Consider the following 6,000-nt stretch of genomic DNA (forward strand, 5'->3'; position numbering starts at 1 on the left):
AAACCCGATAAATTATTAATGAGTTTGAGAACATAATTTCTAGTTTTTTTGAATAGACCTTTTTAGCTTGGGTGGTTTGTTTTCCCATTACAGATCACGTGGTATTCTCTAGAGAATTGTTCTTTTATCCATCTAAAAATTATTCATTTATATACACGCGACTTTTATTTGAAAATTTGAAAGCAAGAGTTCTCAAGAGTAATATCACATGGTCTGAAAAGGGACAACAAGCCGCCCAAGCTGAAAAGGTGTATTGTCTTTGTTATCAACTCTTGTTTTGGTTGATTGGGAGGCAATCACCAGTAAAGAGTTAGTTAACATAGGAAAGAAATCATTGGTTATTCCACCCTTAACTCGCCATTGTTGTTCACAATTCTGATTAGTTTTGTGCCATGGCCACGCGGCGTGGTTTCTATTATTTATGGCCAGTTTTAAAACTGCTGAAGAAATCCACAAACAAATTGTACACTTAAGATGTTTATTCTGCTACTCTTCCTTCCGTCGGTTTGGTACTGGTGAAAGAAACAAATGTAAAGCTTGCGACTCGAACAAACATTGAATTACAAAAAAAAAAAACAGTGCAAATGAGCGGCCACTTACATATTTTTGGGCATCTTCAGGCCTAATCAAGATGTCAACATCGAGAAAGTAAAAGGCGAAGGTAAAAGCAAACTTTCCGCCTACACACAAAACAACGCACACCAAACTGCTAGGAGCACATGGTCGCAAAAATCATGTGACCCGCTCAAGGGGGGTACAGAGGGGCACGGTAAGGCAAACTGTCTCTGACAAAAAGTACACCAACTTTGACTTTTAACCACTAAAACAGGATTTCCATCACGGCGTCCTGCTGATCAGAATATCAAAATCAGTCGGTAAGTTTTAGTGCAGACCTCATTGAGTAACCTAATGTGAACAAAAGCATACTACTTAAACACTGGGGAAAATCGTACACATGTAAGCTACATCAGTACTACAAATGTGATAAAAAACACTTCAAATACGAGCAGTAAAAGGAGAAATATTTTGCAATAAATGGAGAAAATTTTAAGCTAAAGCTTCAGGGGACATGAAATGGTACGCAGTACATTTTCTGATTTTAGTCAACTTGCTGTCAGTTGATTGTTTGTTAGGTATATTTCTGATACAAAATTAAGCCATAAACAAGCAAGTTTTGAGTTTAAAATACAATTATTTGTACATGTGTTTTAACCCTTCCCGATAGGGACTGGTTTGAATATAAATTCAGTTTGTAAATATGTCCGAAGCTTTGACTCCCTTGCAAGAAAGAAGAGAGTTCTTGCCGAAATGCTTGAGGTCAAACTCCCTCTTTCCTTCGAACAGTTTTACTGCGCCTTTCAATGACATGCGGACTCTGAGATTCAAAGCTCAACCGACAAATGCGTTTTCGCTGCCGTCAATCAGATGTACGGCGGCTCCTCCCAGCTTCCGACTACTGCCGAGCGCGCGGTAATCAAATCGTTGAGCACAGTTCAGACAACGAAACAGTGCTCGGCAGTGGTCGGAAGCTGGGAGGAGCCGCCGAACATTTGATTGACTGTTGCAAAAAACGCATTTCTCGGTTGAGCTTTGAATTTTAGAGTCCGCATGTTATTGAAAGGCGCAGTAAGTTCATCCTTTTTCACTGGCATCGTGAGTCAAGGAAATAGATAAATTTTTTGTCAGTTTTCAATTAGGCAGTGTTTTCTTCGTTAGCTTTCAACACATAACCCACTCTAGCAAACAATGTCCGTTAATCTATGACATTGTGCCATGTCTAAGCAAACCTATTGCTTTAACTAAATCGTGTGTAAATAAAGGATTGTTGTTGTATTTCTACCACCTTAGAAAAAAAGCTGTGAGACGAGGAATAGGATGTTGAGAAAAGCGATCATTGTACAGGTTCTGGTACGTTAACACTGCAGATATTTCTGCCTTGCATTGTGCGCGGATCTATCAAAATATAGGTGTATTTCCTAACTTCTCATTATGTAAACAGCAGCAATAAGAATTCTTTTCTTTTTCGCGTGAAAATAGGGATAGGTCCTCCTGAATCAGCTTCTCTTGCATATTTAGTCACATGTAAAACATTCAACCAATCAGTTTTAAGAACAGAACCACCAATCAGATAGCAGCACCCCGCCGATAGCCTTGCAAGGCCCGAGGGGCAGGGGGGAGGGGACTACAAGACAAATTTTGAAAAGAAAGAAATGGACAAAGAAGTTGACAACATTGAACTTCACACTAGTTTTTTGTTCATTTTGGCGGTGGAAAGGTCATTCCAAAGAAATAATGCTTAATTATTACTAATAAGGGAGCATTAGGAAAAAAGAACTTAGAACTACGTTCAGTTGCAGTTTTGCAGTAAGAACGGAGTACGTTTTGCGAAGTTATGAAGAATCTAGCACTATTCGATCTTCTACGACCGGAGAACAATCCTCACTTTGCCGTAACTGTTATAATGCAGAGGCAATGATAAAGAAACTAAGAGAGCTTAAGAGTGTATACAGTCTGACGAACAATGTTTCCTCTGAGCTGAGCGACCTGCATGCAGCCTGCTTTCATATCGCATGAAATGTGGTTTTTATTGACAGGCTAATCTTGCATTGGCAAATGTGCTATGAAAAAAAATGACAGACCTTGCATCAGTTTTAGAGATTTTTTAAGTCCATTATTTAATCTTTTCAAACCAATACAAAAATAACGTTAGAAACAAGAAAACAAGGAGAAAAAAAAATTGGAGTCCCCCTGTAGGGGAATGAACGCCATGCCCTTCCGAACCCAAGCTCGGAAATGTAACCACTGGGCTACAGGGGAACTCCTTGAACTGGCTAGCAAATTTTACGTTACCTATATGGACATGAAATGTAGCTTTTATTGACAGGTTAATCTTGCATTGCGAAACGTACTATGAAAACATGACAAACTTTGCATCTGTTATAAAGTTTTTTTAAGTCCATTATTTAATCGTTTCAAAACAATACAAAAATAATGTTCAAGACACAAAAACAAAGAGAAAAAAAAAACTTTGGAGTCCCTCTGCGGGGCGGGGTGCTGAAGAACATGCCCTTCCGAACCGAAGCTCGGGAAAGTAACCACTAGGCGACAGGGGGACTCCTTGAATTGGGTAGCAATTTTTACGTCACCTATGTGAACATGAAATGTAGTTTTTATTGACAGGCGTATCTCGCATTTGGAAATGTGCTATAAAAAAATGACAGACTTTGAATCAGTTATAGAGTTTTTTTAAGTCCATTATTTAATCATTTTACAACAATACAAAAATAATGTTTAAGACACAAAAACAAAGAGAAAAAAATTTGGAGTCTCTTTGCGGGGGGCTAAACGCCACGCCCTTCCGAACCAAAGCTCGGAAAAGTAACCACTGGGCTAAAGGAGGACTCCTTGAATTGGTAGCATATCTAACGCTACCTATATGCACATGAAATGTAGTTTTTATTGACAGGCTAATCTTGCATTGGGAAATGTGCTATGAAAAGTATGAAGGACTTTAGTTAAGTTATACAGTTTTTTTTTTTTTTTTGAAATGCATTAATAAATCTTTCCCAAATGAAAAGTGATCTCCCAATTAAGACCAGTATTTTAGCAGCTCTTTGCCTATTGGGTACAAGCTAATAAATAGCGGCTTAAATGAAAAAAGACATGGCAAGATGGCTATAATTTACAGTCAGCCAGCTTTGATGTCCTTTCTTTCTGAAGGTTTTTGCTCACCTAAGTTAGTTTATGAGGAAAAAAATGAATATTGTACGAAAAAACATCAATATTAAATCTTTTCCAAATAGAAATGACCTTCCAATTAAGATCAGTATTTTTGCAGGTCTTTGCCTATTGGGTACAAGCTAATAAAATGGACCAAAAAGTTTGTTTAAATAGGGTGAAGAAAGATTAATTGTGTCCAACTGCACTCAAGAAGAGAAATTAAATTTTGAGAGTTTTACTCAAAGTGGTTGTTATGGAAACCAGCTACAGCCTTTTGAGGTAGTGTTTTACAGTATTGACACCAACACTTCCTGCTCTTCTACAAAACAAGATTTGACTGTCAAATAAGCATATCGTGTAAGTGTCTGTTTTGTTCTGTGGAATGAACCTAAGTTTTGACAGTTAACTCTTATTTTCAATGCTTTCTACAGGCTTTATTTGGAAATAACCTTATTTTATACCACACCCGGTGGACAAATCATCCCATGTGACATAACAGACGTTAAAATGTTACGATTTCTTGGTTTTTATCATCACGACACTATTGGTCTTTGATGAGCACAAGTTTCAGGAATTCTACTTAAAAACCTTGCAAAGTAAATATGTTGGCGTGAAGTTAATCGGTACAAAAGTAAGCATTTGAGAAAAATGCAATTTAAGTTTCTTACACGAAGTATTAAGCATTTAAAAAGCCACAGATAGCGAGGGGGGGTGCAAATTGGATCTCGGGGGAGGGGGTGCAATGGTTGGTCTATTTTGTAAAAAGTTACCGCAGTTGTCCTTTTCATAAGGGAAATGAATGAGCCTGTAATGGCAATTCGAGGCAAAGCTTTTCACAACTAATTATACCAATCGAGTTGTGCATGTCTTAAAAGTTTTTTCTAAATAGTTTTGTTCATATATGTTAAAACTAAACTATATTTTTGGTCACGTTCTTATAGTAAACAGTCGTTGCTATGGCCGTTGCTATGTGAAAATCTTATTCCATTGTGTACTTTCCTTAGATTTCACACTCATGGCAAGATCGTTTCAGAACGTTTTTGACAAGTCCTCAAGGGTCTTTAGTCTGGTATTTCCAAAAAATTGAATTTTTCATGAACATCGCCATATCTTAGGGTACCATAGCCGTACCCCCTTAAGTGGAAATTTTCAGTGTTTATAATACAGGGCCCCTGGGTAACTAGTCTCTATCAGAGAACAAATGGTAGAGGCAATGCCAAATTTACCTCACATGTTGTCAGGTAAAACAAAACTCTCTCGTGATCTATGACTATCACGTGATTGCCACACTACCCCCACTGAGTTATTGTGTAATAGATGTAAAATTCCTCTATGTATCATAAAATGAAGGGAATTTAGCTCTTTTTTAGGAATATCATTGCTGGAAATCCTCAAGGACTTTGTGAGGTAAATAAAACACACAATGTAATCCAGTTTTTTTTTTTTTACATTTTGATGAAAAGTATGTGGTGGAAACGTAAAAATTATTACATTTTAGGGTTAAGGCTAGCTTTGAGAGTTGAAAATTAGGGAAGGCCAAACGCTAGGGTTACCCTAAAACCTAACCCTAACCCTAGCCCTAAGCCCAAACTCTAACCATTAGGGTTAAGGTTAAGGATTGGGTTAGGGTTAGGGTTAGTGTTTAGAGGTATGTTTAGGATGAGGGCTAGTGTTTTAGGGTTAGGGTTAGGCTAGTGTTTAGAGGTAGGGATAGGGTTAGGGCTAGTGTTTCGGGCTAGGGTTAGGGTCAGGGTTAGTTCTAGTATATCAGTTAAGGGAAAGAACTATAATCTCGTGTTACAGGAAAAGGTAATACTGGACGTTGATTTCACTAAGTAGCAATAAAAAATGTTTGTCTTAGATACGAAAAAGGCGCTAGAAGTTATTAACGTCTATTAAGGTAGGCAAGCATTTGTTCCTTCATTTGGAGAAGAAAACAGTACAATTTGTTTATGAACACATTAGCAAGAAAAACAGGGAAAAGACGCAGAGTGCCAGAACACGGTGAGAAATGCTTATTTCACTAATAAAGTGATAAATATTTTATCGCTCAACCTAAAAAGTTGTACCCGTAATACTTTTACATTGTTGAACAACATCTATAAAGTTTTTGCTCCATTGGTAAGTCACGTTACTAGTTATTAACTAAAGACTTTGTGCCCAGTTTGAGCAAGAAAAGCAAGTGATAATAAGTTAAACGAGCAATTTTCCAATTTGTGATTGCTTAATCTTCTTGCAACATGTTTTAAATTCTGCGCATTTTGCATAAAATTCGTCCAG

This window comes from Orbicella franksi, chromosome 1 (assembly GCF_964199315.1).
Source record: "Orbicella franksi chromosome 1, jaOrbFran1.1, whole genome shotgun sequence".
Lineage (NCBI taxonomy): Eukaryota > Metazoa > Cnidaria > Anthozoa > Scleractinia > Merulinidae > Orbicella > Orbicella franksi.